Raw genomic sequence first — 14,257 nt, forward strand, 5'->3', positions numbered from 1 at the left:
TTTTAATATCAATTATCTTGAGTTATTATCATCAAACATGACATTTTCTGTTTCCATAAGACCCTCTTATGAAAAGCAAAAACCTCTCAACGAAGTAGGCGTTCATTTGAAGAATTCATTCGCGTCATAAGACAATCTTATAAATTTCAATGATTTTTCTTATGGCGCCAGTTTATAAGAGAATCTTATGGCAAACTTAATAGTATTTTTCTGAGTGTAAGGGTGCCGCGTCGAAAAAAAATGTTGTAAAAATCATCCCATACAAATTTGGGCCAGTCTAGTGTGTATGTGTGTAGAATTTTGCTCCTATTTTGATTTTGGAATTCACTCTTCAGCAGGCTTCGGACGGATCCCGAGGCGCGATTCTAAAGAGGCAGAGCAGTACCACTCATAGGGGAGGAACTCCCAAACTCCTGGCAGTTGAAAATAACTCTTTCTCGCTACTCCTACCGTCAGAATCGCTGAGAGCGTAAGTCACTCTTTGCTCCCTCAGAGGCTCAGCGCTGCTCTCAAAGAGGCCTCCCTGGGAGGAATCACTTTGCGTGTAACGATTCAGAATTGCGTTCAAGTTAAGTATGGGAAAGTGGGGAATCATGAGCCACTTTTTTTCGTTGTTCCATAACTTCTTTATTATAAAAGATAAAATGTAAATAAAAAATGGTATGGTTTTCTACATTTTCAAGGTATCATAAGGTTTTTTTTTTAAATTTTTGATAAGTTATTTTCCCCGAATTCTGACTGTTTGAAAAAAAGAAAAAAATTTTTGATTTTGAAAAATGGTGGGGAATCGTGGGCCACCAAATCCAAATTGACCAAATAACACGCAAAGTTTATGAGTTGACCCAAAACTGTGATTTCCTAATTCATTTCGTTATTTTAAAGCAATTTCAGATGATGAAATAAAAAAGAGAGCTGTGTATGATCGCATAGATTCCAAAACCTGGCTCGCGATCGTTTTGGCAAAATTTTTATATAGGATGGACAAAATATTTTTCATAACTCTTCATTTGGCATAAGAAAACTTTACAGAAAAACGTATTTTAAGTTCTGAATGTGTATAAAAACATAAAAATATAGGTGGTTCAAGATGCGTGGCCCACGATTCCCCACAAGCTATGATTTGCAAATTGGTTGCGTTTGTGTGACATATTGATATTTCATCAAAAGTTCCTTTTCCACGTGAAAGATCATGACAAAACTAAGATCATAAGCGTATGAGCATATTTTTGTTATGCACTTTAGGTTCTTAGTCGATGTTAAAGCGGGTGTTTTTTTAATTATGTAAGTAAATTTTTCTAGCTTTTTTTAGCTTGATAAATAAAAGAAGCATATGATGCGTATTTCAGTCAACAACGTATAGAAATATATGCTCACACATAGCGACGACAATGACACTTGGTTTGATATTTTTATCTCAACACACATCTGAAACATTAAAAGTGGCCCACGTTTCCCCATGGCCCACGATATCCCACTCTCCCCTACATATTTGATCGCTTCAAGTAGCTCACGCAGCTGCTGGCTGGCTGATGAGGTGGCTGTGCGGCGATGTAAGCAGAACAAATTTTAGACTATTTTTGAATCTTAACAACGTTTACATTATTACTCTGAGTTCCATTCAATGTTCATGTAAATCGTTTGTCGCAATTTGGGCTTTCAGATAATATGTATTAAAAAGAAATCGGCCGGTGGTGAAAGAAGTACCTTCCACTGGGGCATCATACACACTTTTCAACCTCAATGGCTTATAAAAACTTAACGTCCACAGATAATTATTTTGCTTATGCATCAATAGTTTGAATGTTGATGGGACATCAAATTAACGTAGTCAAAAAAATTATTGGTTTCCCCAGTTATTTTTTAATTTACGAAGGATGCGATTTTCACCCTACTAAAAAAGGGGTTAGTTGTAACAAACTTTGTTTTTAATGAAAAATCAAATGAAAACGTTTGAAAATTTAGTTTTAGATATATTTGTGATGAAATAACGCATAAAGGACAAATTGCAGTAAGTTTTGGTTTTGTTCGAAAAAAATGTGTCAAAAATTATTTTAAAGAAAAAGCATAAAGGTGTTGCATACATTTAGGGGTAAAAATTACTAAAAATCAGCTAGCTAAAATCATAAAAGTTCATGTTATCATAAATTAAATTTTGAAATTAACAAAAGCGTGATGCAAAGCAATCATGTCAAAAATGATTTGAAAGTAAAAGCATAAAGGTGCTGCATATATTTAGGGGTAAGAAATACTAAAAATCAACTTGCTTAGATCATAAAAGTTCATGATATGATGAAATGCAAAACAATCATGTCAAAAATAATTTTTAAAGAAAAGGCATGAAGGTGCTGCATACATTTAGGGGTAAAAAATACTAAAAACAACTAGCTTAAGGGGGGGTTAGGGTCTAACATTTTCGAAATATCGATTTTTTTATTTTTTTATTGTAAAACATTTCAAGAATGTTGTGTCAAATTTTCAAGTCAATTGAAGCAAAACTGTAGAAGTTAAAGGCCTTTATCTCCTCCTATCTAATACTGCAAGAAAGCAAGAGCAGAAACTTCAAACGCGTTTTTCTCGAAAGCACATTTTTAAAGTCCGTGGACATCGTCATTTGAAAACTACTTATCCGATTCTTTTCAAATTTGGAACATATTTTCTACATATAAAATACCAGACCCCAACGTCAGTAACCCTGCACTGCCGAGTGAAGTTTATTTTCTATGATCGGTGCTGTAAAATTGTCGAGGTTCGAGTGAAAAAACAGGTGTTCCGGTGCATAGTCTAGTGATTTGTTTGCGCATTGTTTTGTTCTCTTTGGGTGAAGTGAAGTTCTTAGCAGGGTTAGTGCAAAAGGGGTTTTTTTTGGTGCAAATTGTTAATTTTTAGTGCGTAAAATTCTCCAAGATGGTGACGCTACGAACGCGTTATTTCAATAAGAGGAAGAAATTGCATCAAGTGATTGAATACAACATTGGGAGGCTTGTGTGCAATATGGTATTTGATGACAGTGACCTCTCTCGATCGGATTCCGAAGTTGGTTATCAACAACTGACACCAAGATGTCTCTGTTAACACTAAGCTAAGTATATTTCCTTTTAATAAACATAACTTCATCCCTTAAGAAGTTAAGTTAACCATTCATCTATTTAAATGCTTTCGAACAGTAATTAAAATTATAACTGAAGCTTTTAATGCAATTCAACCTTCGAGGAAAAACACGCGGAATCAATCTATTTGTGAAAGTCGGGATGCAAGTAGAAGCTTTGAACTATTAACACTCTATTCTAAACTCAGGAAGTTGTTTTTTTTCTTTTTAACGTGTTCCAATATTTTGACCAAATCATGAAATCAATTGATTGATATTGTTAGAAAATTTGTTTAAGTAGTTAGAAAATATTGAGTGTAATTGGAAATTAAAATTTTTGTTTTAGAATTTCTAGAATTTTAAATTTGAAAAAAAAACTCATCAAATTGAAAAAAATGAGAATTGAATAAATGGAATCTTTGGAAAGGATGGGGGGAATCAGAAATATAAAATAATGGGAAAAATTACTAAAAATTGAAAGTTAGAAAAAAAGATGGAAGTTGGGAATAAAATGAAAATTTGTAAGTTTGGATACATGAATACCTTTACACTTGAAAATATTGTTATTTAAGAATAATAAATTCTGGAATGCTTTGAAATAAAAAAAAATTAAAACTTCATGTTATTGAAACTAGTGAAATTTGTAAAGTTGGATAACGAAAACTGAATTTTCCTTCAAAAGTTTCATATTTTCAAGATTTAGTGAATATTTTCTTGAAACATCGAATTTCAAAATTAATCCTATTAAACTCATCAAATAAGTTTTTTTTGCAAAATTCTGAAAATTTATAACACAAAAAAAGTAAAACAATGAAAATTTTCAAAATATTTTGATATTTCAAAATAGATAAAATTTAAGATTTTTATTAAATTTAGGACACCTTTGTGATATAAGCAAACGTTTATTATGATTATATGTTCTAATAATTTTAACTTTCAGGTTCGTATCCTTTTATCAATAAACAATATTTTGTTCTTTATTTTATATGACTATAAATATATATCCAATATTTAAGTAATTTTCCTTACTGCCATGTATTATTTTATAACGTTATATATTTTTAGAAGGAATGCATCTGGGGATAACCTGAAGAAATAATTGCAAGCGGCACGGGTAGCCGGCCATTGTAGGTTTCTGAGGGTTGGATGCCTTCCTTCGACGAACCATCGGACCGTGGAAGCCCTAGAAGAAATTCGAAGGCCAAGCCACACAGCCATAGGCAGGACCTTGCTACCGATGGGGGAATCATACATACATACATACATACATAAAATACCAGACCCCAACGTTTTTCTTTTTCGATTTTTTTACTTTGGGGAGATTTTACAGGTGAAAAATGGCGAATTTTTAAGTGAAAAATCGTAGTTTTTACTTCAAACAGCCACAAAAATTTCTTATAAATATTTTTAAGTTAAATAAAAAGGATGGGGTTCAGAAAAACATCTATTAAAAATATTTTGCTCTGATTTTTTGACTTCAGATGATTCTGTGCTGAGATACAGTGTCCACCGCAAATCCTGTTTTCTAAAAGGCATCCTCGAAAGTGCTCCGTCACCGGCTCATTTTTCAATATTTTTCTACGAAAAAATTACTAAATGTTCTTTTAACAATGCTTTGTATAATACAAAAAATTTCAATACATTTGTTTGAACGATAGCTCTAGAAAAAAATCGTGAAAATTGTGTTTTTTTATACCCGTTAAACCCTACCCCCCCTTAAATAATAAAAGTTGAAGTTATGATAGATGAAATTTTGAAAAAAAAAAACAAACGCGTGATGTAAAACAATCATGTTAAAAATGATTTTAATGAAGAGGCATGAAGGTGCTGCATACATTTAGGGGTAAAAAAAATACTAAAAATCAACTAGCCTAAATCATAAAAGTTCTTGTTATGAAAGATAAAATTGTGAAATTAACAAACGCGTGATGCATAACAATAATATCCCAGCATATGGAATCGAGATTTAAAAGGTGAATCTTTGATTAGCATTTTGATGAATTTTTGCCCAGACTGGTAATTGAATTATAAAAATATTTGTTTAAAAAAAAATTAGTAATTTTTCAAAACATATATTTACACCAACAGTGTTGGTATAGGAGAATCTGTCAATCTGTCAAAGTGGGTAAAGTTTTTCATAGCATTGAAAAATGTAAATATGTCTACATCTATTGCTCAATTTTTTCAAATTTTCTAAGAATAAAAAACTTTAAAAATCTGTCTCTCGATGTAAGAAACTTAAACATCATCTTTTTGTTATCATTAATATGTTAAAAAGTTGCCTACCTTATTTTCCACCAGATTACTATACAGTCCAAAACTATTACCTTTGGAAATGCTTAACAAATTTGAAACCTTAACTTTCTTTTTCAAAATCTCAAGAAACCTACTTAAATCGAACCTTGAACTCATTTATATAAATAACATTCACAATAGAAATATGAGAAGCGCTGAAAACATGAATTTCTTTTTGCCTATAGAGCAAGAACACACTTCGCACAAAATAGCTTAGCTTATCGTGGAATGAATCTGATCAATTCACTTCCATCAGACTTAAAGAACGCAAGAAATTTAGAGAGTTTCAAAAATAACCTTAAGATTTTTCTTTTCAACGCATCTTAAACTTATTCAGCTTAGTGGTACTGATCCACCTTGACGAAGCCTTACGGTACAAAGATAGTTTGGTTAGTCGGGGGATTGGTTATCTCTTCGCTTCGCCATCAAAAAAAAACTTTAATTCTTGCATAGCACTCCCAAGACAATCTCCTAAAGCAACGCGACGTAGGCGCGGTAAAACCTACTTATATGGACTCTTGGGAGCAAAAAGGGATAGGAAATTATCCCCTAGCTTTGCAATCCTCAAACCCTACCAATATCCTTCCTTAGCTCATCCTATTCCTTGTAGCAAAGTATGACTTTGAAGTTTACCTGCCGGAACATCAACAAATCCACCCCCGATTAAGTCATAGGGGTCAAGTGTTAATCACGTGCACATTTGTATCGCCGGCTTCAGCAGTCGACAACAGTCTTCAGACTAATCCAACTGCTACAAAATTGTTAATAAATAAATTAGAAAAAAAATGGTAACTTTATTACATTAAATTTAAATAAAAATTTCAAAAGTGTTGTGATCTAAAAATGTAGCATCTAACCAAATATAATATATTAGGAATATTTCTTACTCCTAAGAAACTTGAAGGACACATGAAACGTGCCTCCATGTGAGGAAAGTTCTTAGGAACATGAATAAATGCTATCGAGAAGACCTAAGTTGCCTTAGACTAAATTTCGAAAGCTTCTGGCGAAAACTGTTAAGCTCATTATCACCAAAACTTTGTGTCCCGATCTGACAATTATACTAAATACAACACAAGTATATCTACTTTTTTTTTCATAATATCTTTCATGATAAGTAAGTTGACTTCGTTAATAAATTTTATACTCAAAATATGATCGGTTCAACATGTTTTGGAGTTTTCAAAAAATCAGATGTGCGTAAATGAAAAGTATTGAAAAGAGCTAAATCTACACGAAGGATTTTTTCCTTCACCAATTTATTCATTTTAGAGAAATGCTGATTTCCATTTACCAAACGTGCTCCAGATAATAATAATAATAATAATAATAATAATAATAATAATGATGATGGTCATCAATAAATCTCAAATAATATTTTAGAGAAGATTTTAAGATCAATTGTCTTAGTAAATTGTTGCCTTCTTATGATTTCTTTTGTGAAATATTCAGTACTGTCCAAACAGTGAAATTTCCATCAATGATTGTTCCAATTCAAATGACATTAGAATCTCAAATTGTAGATTTATTAGCATACTCCGTCAGTCGGGACCTTTTTTTCATTCGGCAGAAAACAACACAAATTGAGAACCATAGCAACATACTTTGCTACACGAAGAAAAGTTGGAGTAGGCTGAAATTCCTATGTTGAAAATAAAACATAAACAAAATTTTCTGCGTGGTCATAGAAATGCAAGTTCAAACACGACCTTTTGTAGTTAAGACGCGAACCCAAGGTTGATGGAAAGAATGTTAAGAGTTCCTCAGTACCTCAATCAGACCCAAGGTTCTTAGATACACTAGGTTCTCTGACTTCCACAGTAAGTAGGCGAGAAGTGAGCGGGGCTCTCAATGAGTTTGTTTATTTTTTGCTCAGCTTTTCTGTGGTTTGTTGGTAAACAAACTTCATGAGTTCCGTATAGTTGCATAGCCTACATAGCCAAAATGGCTGAATCGGGAATTTGTTATTCGGGAACACCTCCTGAATATATACCCACCTTGATCAGACCCATGTAACTTATCGAAAATTCTTTCTATACGCTCAGTGCTGCTCCCTTCTGAGAAGGGGTATCATAACAGGCGACTAAAATAGCTTGTACACCCTCCATGGGGGTCAATGGTTTGAGTATTCAACAACTTCAACGTCAAATAACATACAAAATTATCAAAGCAACCGTTGTTCGTATTCGCACTGTTGGTATTGTCAATTGCATGAATTTTTAGACTATTGAGAGAATCTGACTTGACAGATAACAATTCCGCACTCACTAACACCATCACATTCTTTATATAAACTATCATGTGCTAAAAGTTGAAAAGGGACTATATGAAACGAGGACCAACATCAGAGTTCAGTTACTTCAAATTATTTCTACCAAAAAATCAACTTTCATACGCACCGTTGCCGTCTTTAACAAACTGCGCAGATTGCACCTATTTAGACTCCCGTGCAAATAATTTGCGCGCAGTAAAATCTGCTCACAGACCTAAACATAGACAATGACACATATCGATATTCTTTACATCTTTGGATAAAATTGAATTGAAAACAATTGCGACTGGTGTGTCAGTAAAAATTGTCAGTGAATCCATAATTTTTGGCTAATTTTTCAGTGATTCGAAAAACGCCCAAATAATGCACGATTTATTTGTTCCACTTACATTCTTGTACCCGAATGTACAGGATGCATTCTGTTTTCTGTTCGTTTCTTTTCATTTGTTGATCGGTCAATTTTCGTTATTAAACTCCTTGGTTCGCATTTCATAATAATTTTCGCCAAAACAATAACGATTGTGCCGTTTGAAAATGTGATTCGAAAATCAGAAACGAGCAACGGCTGATTTGAAAAACTGACACGGGTTGTCTATGTGTGCGTCAGTGCGAAAATATTTCTGCGTGGAAATTATTTGCACAGGAGTCTAAATAGGTGCAACTTCCGCAATATAAATTTCAACATACTTGTTTTTATGAACAAAAAGATTCCCAATTGAGCATTCAATAGATGATTTTCTTTTCGAACAGAGTAAAATTAGAAAAGCAGAGTTTCGGTTTAATTAAAATTCAAATCATTTTTTTCCGAATGGCAATATATGGTTAATAATTCGTCCAAATGGTCAACCAAAATATATTTTTACCATTTAAAGCATTGTAGATGGCTCTGAAGTACTCACATCCAACAGATATACTTTTAAAGCAGATTTGTTTTTCCAAGACATACATTGGTTACCATGGCTAGATGCATGAATCTTGTTGCCCGAACTCTTAAGGTGGCGTTGCGAACATCGAAAGTCCGTATAGAAGAACTAATGTTCGCGGCAAAGCCCACTTCTTTATCTTGAAGTGGGTATCTTTGCCTCAATGCTTGAAATTTCCTTCTAGTAAGAACTTTCTCCTGGAGGTGGTGCTGATATACATGTCCTTGCTGGAGTATATGAAGCATGCTGAGAGTTACCAATGTTGATTATAATATGTTTGATCTAACCCTGCTGTTGCATGATGCCCCGTTTAAAGGTTATTGATGAACAAATAGATACCCGAACAAAATATCTCAAACTTCTTTACAAACTTGAGGCTCGTTGCGTGATCTCTTCTTGTGCTATCGGACTTTTTTTTTCCTTAAATTTTGCATGTAAACTCCACGTAACAATCTGCTTATTTGGGCCACTCTACTTAACAAACTAATCAGCGAGAACACGTTCTATAGCTCTTGCTATTCATATTAAATCATTTTCAAATGACAACGCCGGCGCAAACCAAAACAAACGAACACGGGCCAGTCAGTACATAACGTTTGCCTAAAAGGCGTTCTCCTAGGGAGCTACTCCCGCACAGCGCTCATTCCTCTTTTCAGAGCAGAGGGAGAGGCAAAAAGAGCTCCCTAGGAGCATTGCATCTCGAGGCAAATGGTCACTCCTTCTCATTCCTTATTGCCGCTTAAAGAGTGGGAGCAGATTTTAGCTCCGTGGGTGTTTGCTCTCAAATGAATCCGAAGCCTGCTCTTCAGTTGTCGAAATGCCGTCCAAGGAAGAAGAGCAGGGTATCAAAATTTTACTCGCGCATCGCGAAAATCTGAGCAAAGCTGGCAAAATCGCTAAAAGTTGTCAAATCAACCTTTAAAAATGTAATTAAAGTGTACCAAGGTACGGTTGTCGACAGCCAGGAAGTCTGGATCGGGGGGAAATCGAAAACTGGAAGCCGCTGAGACGACAAAGAGAGTTGCCGGTAGTTTCAAGCGAAACCCTAACCTCTCTCTCCAAGATGCCGCAAATAAGCTGGGTGTATCATCTACAACCGTGCATCGAGCCAAAAAATGAGCCGGACTATCGACTTACAAGAAGGTAGTGACTCCAAATCGCGATGATAAACAAAATACGACGGCCAAAGCGCGATCCCAGAGGCTGTACACGACGATGCTGACGAAGTTTGACAGCGTGGTAATGGACGACGAAAGCCGACTACAAGCAGCCTCCGAGACAGGAGTTTTATAGGGGAAAGGTAGCAGATATTTTCAAGCACATGAAACTGTCAAAGTTCGCGAAGAAATATCTGGTTTGGCAAGCCATCTGTACCTGTGGCTTGAAAAGCAGCATTTTCATAGCTTCCGGAACTGTCAACCAAGAAATTTACGTGAAAGAGTCTGCTGCCTATCTTGAAGAAACATGGTTGTTCCGTACTGTTTTGGTCGGATTTGGCATCTTGCCAATGGAGTGGTACGCCGCCAACAACGTGCAGGTGCTTCCCAAGGACAAGAACCCTCCCAACACGCCAGAGCTCCGCCCAATTGAGAAATACTGGGCTCTTGTCAAGCGGAACCTAAAGAAGACCAAAAAACTGCTAAGGACGAGCAGCAGTTCAAGGCAAACTGGCTTTCTGCGGCGAAGAAGGTGGACAAGGTGGCTGTACAAAATCTGATGGCAGGGGTAAAGCGTAAGGCCCGGCAATTCGGATTTGGAAAAGCGGAAGCCTAACTGAATATTTTTCCTGAATTTTATACTAATTAAACTTGAAAAAGAAATTTAATTTGATTTTTTAAATAAACGATTTCATCGATTTACACGCGTTTTCCCTTGACCAAATTTTGACCGTATCACTCTTTACGCACCCACACAAAATCGGCCCACGCGTCCGTCCTCAAATGAAAAAATATCGTATGTTCTACTGCCTCAAATAGTTTCACTACTAATAATATTTAGTACACCCGAGAGGTTAGAGGCGATGACTTTGATGCAGCGCACGCGTTTTTTCGAAGTCCATAGTGTCAGAAGTGATATAACTGTGCGTTTAAGAGTGTTTTTACAACCACAAGACGAGACTTGGAAGAAAAATGAAAATTTGTAAGATTTCTGTATTCATTTGAGTGCATATTTTTTGTATTTTGGAAGGCATCTGAGAAACAAATTTTGAAATGGATGTGGAAGCGGACATTATTTGTTATTTTGCTACGATTGAGCGAACGTCGTAAAGTTGCATACCGAGGCTTACTGCGATCAGTTCAATTGGTTCAATGTTTAAGACGTTGAAAAAGTGAAAAAAAATGTGTCCTGAATGAGTTTATGCCCAAAAATGCTCTGAATTTTGTTTCTGATACATGGAAAAGTTTCAATGTTTTCCATGGCTTCTCAGTGTATGTGTGGGTGAAACGAGGAAGGGGTAGATTTGTGGTGGGAAGTGAAGAAAGGCAAGCTGAATCGATGTGTGCTTGATGATGTCCCTGGGTCGGCGTAACACATTTGGCACATATCCGAATATATGTGATAACTACGAGCGAATGCAGCAAACTCGGTGAGCTAATTCCAATTTTTCGCCTTTCTGATTCTCGTTTTTTCGTACTAGTGATAGATTTTTACATGTTTTTCTTAATCTTCAGTTAATTAAATAATTCCAATAAATTTCGATGAATAAAATAGATTTTCAACAGGTTTATTATAACAAATAAGTTTCAATAGAAAAAATCACTTTAAAGTTAACCCCCTGAATGTTATCCACAGGATTACCTCCAATATTATATTGATAGTTTGAACCGCATTTGACGCTGTAAAATGCGCAATATGTTTTTATCGTTGAATTATTTTGAAACAAGTTTTCCTGGGGGAAGGGGATTTAGAAACACTAATTATGTTTTTTTGTTCTAATATTTCTTTTCAAGAGCGAGCAAAGGCGCTATATCCAAGGTCAAAGACCAGAAATGATAGTGCGTCGAAATTCGAAACTCTAAGTTACTATTACTTACCACGTTAATACAATACAGATCGAAAAGAAAATTAAGGAAATTTGGAAGGAAATATTGGAGTTTTGGATTTCTGTGCAGAAAAACATCATTTCCATCCACAGAAGGACGAATGCATACGGGCCATCACCAAGGAGCACAGAAAAATTAGCATATGTGCTTCCAACGTTAGAATCTTAGTTTTAAGTAGCCATGGAAACGTATGGTACTGTTGTCCACGTTTCTTCCTCCTTGTGTTCCAGTTGTCTCTGCGTCCAATACTGCACAGTGGGCCCGGCCTAGTTAAGATGAGTAGTAAATGTACTTTTACTACTCACCGGGATGCTGACAAGATCTGGCTGTGTATGTATCATAAGCAAGCATAATAATATTTAGTACACCCGAAAACCCAAAACTATTGAGCCAAAACACAATTTCCTTCAACAGCAAACTAAATGGCAACATTGAGGTACACAAAACAGAAAACCTAAAGCACTAGCATCACCTAGCACCAAGTATTCTGCTGAAATTATCGTTGTTGGAGTCCGTACGCGCATGAACACTTTTTTGATATATGATCAGGTATCAGAATGGGGGTAGGCTTATAGCGGCACGTTATCCAAACATACGGGAAAATTGTGCCTAGCCTTTTTTTTATCCAAGATTTCATCATTTACCTGAGAAACCTGAAAAACTTATAAAAGGAAGAAATAAATTCAATCTATTTAAGATGGCATAAAGGCTTTCCACTAGGGATTATTAGCATTAAAGCTCTTTTCTACATTCGGTAAGGAATGATAGAATGTTTTTTAAGTTTTTTTTTTTTTTTTTTTTTTTAAATTTATCTTTATTAGTACCAATTCATCATTACATTTATATTACATTAATACATTAAATTAGGTGTTCGGTTCAATAATGAACTTTCAGAGCCCTATAGTTTATTAATCACTATAATTTATTTATTTGAATTAATTTTGCTGAGTGCAATCATGTATTTTTATGTAGGAGAACATCCTGTAATGTCAAAAAATATTTTAAACTTACTACTAAAAACTAAAACTATCCTAAATTAAAACTAATTATAGAGAGAACGAATCTCTGCGATGGAAGACTGCATCGATTTGCCTCTGAAGTTGGAGATGATTTTGTTGGCCATCTCTTCGATCGATTCGATGCCCGCAATCCGATGAAGATCTTCGGTGCTGTGCCAAGGTGGAAGCCGCAAAATCATTTTCAGAATCTTGTTCTGAATCCTCTGGATGGCTTTCTTCCTCGTCGCGCAGCAGCTAGACCAAATCGGAACTGCATACATTATCGCTGGTCGGAAGACTTGCTTGTAAATAAGCATCTTATTCTTCAGGCAAAGTCGGGATTTCCTGTTGATGAGAGAATAAAGAGATTTAGTGTATTTATTACATTTAGATTGAATATCTTCAATGTGATTCTTCAAAGAAAGATTCCGATCAAGTGTGAGTCCCAAGTACTTCACGTGATCAGACCATTCTAAAGAAACCCCATTAAAAGTTATGGAATGATTTTCATTAGGTTTTAAAAAATTTGCTCTTGGCTTATGGGGAAATAAAATAAGTTGAGTTTTGGAAGCGTTAGGAGAAATTTTCCACATTTTCAAGTAATTCAAAAAGGAATTTAAATTTTGTTGCAATCTACTGCGTACCACCCGTAAATTTCGACCTTTGGCTGAAAGCAAAGTATCGTCAGCAAATAATCTTCTACCTTTTCCTTCTGGGACATCAGGAAAATCAGAAGTAAAAATATTGTATAAGATTGGCCCAAGTATACTACCCTGAGGGACACCAGCTCTAATGGGTGTCCTTTCAGAGCATGAATTTTGATAGCTTACTTGTAAGGTTCGGCTAGTCAAATAATTTTGAATAATTTTGGTGAGATATACAGGAAAATCAAATCGAGCTAATTTAGCTACTAAACCTTTGTGCCAAACACTGTCAAAAGCTTTTTCAATATCAAGAAGAGCAACACCAGTTGAATAACCTTCAGATTTGCTAGTGTTAATCATATTAGTTACACTCAAAAGTTGATGTGTAGTAGAATGTCCATGACGAAAACCAAATTGTTCATCAGGGAAAATAGAATTCTGATTAATGTGAATCATCATTCTATTCAAAATAACTCTCTCAAATAGTTTACTTAAAGAAGGAAGCAAACTAATTGATCGATAACTTGAAGGCTCTGAAGCACTTTTTCCAGGTTTCAAAATTGGAGTTACTTTGGCATTTTTCCATTTATTGGGAAAATAAGCCAAGTGAAAACATTTATTGAAGATTTTAACTAAAAAATTTAAAGTGCTTTCAGGCAACTTTTTAATAAGAATATAGAAAATCCCATCTTCTCCCGGGGCTTTCATATTTTTAAAGTTTTTGAAAATCAATTTAAGTTCATCAATATTTGTCTCACAAGAACTTTCAAACACAATTTGCTTAGAAAGAATATCATCAAATTCTAGGGAAATTTGAGCATCAATTGGACTTACAACGTTTAAATTAAAATCATGAGCAGACTCAAATTGTTGGGCTAATTTTTGAGATTTTTCTGAATTAGTTAAAAGAAGTTTATCCCCATCTTTCAAAGTAGGAATTGGCTTCTGGGGCTTTTTTAGAATTTTAGTTAATTTCCAAAATGGCTTTGAGTAGGG

This window comes from Uranotaenia lowii, chromosome 1 (assembly GCF_029784155.1).
Source record: "Uranotaenia lowii strain MFRU-FL chromosome 1, ASM2978415v1, whole genome shotgun sequence".
Classification (NCBI taxonomy): domain Eukaryota; kingdom Metazoa; phylum Arthropoda; class Insecta; order Diptera; family Culicidae; genus Uranotaenia; species Uranotaenia lowii.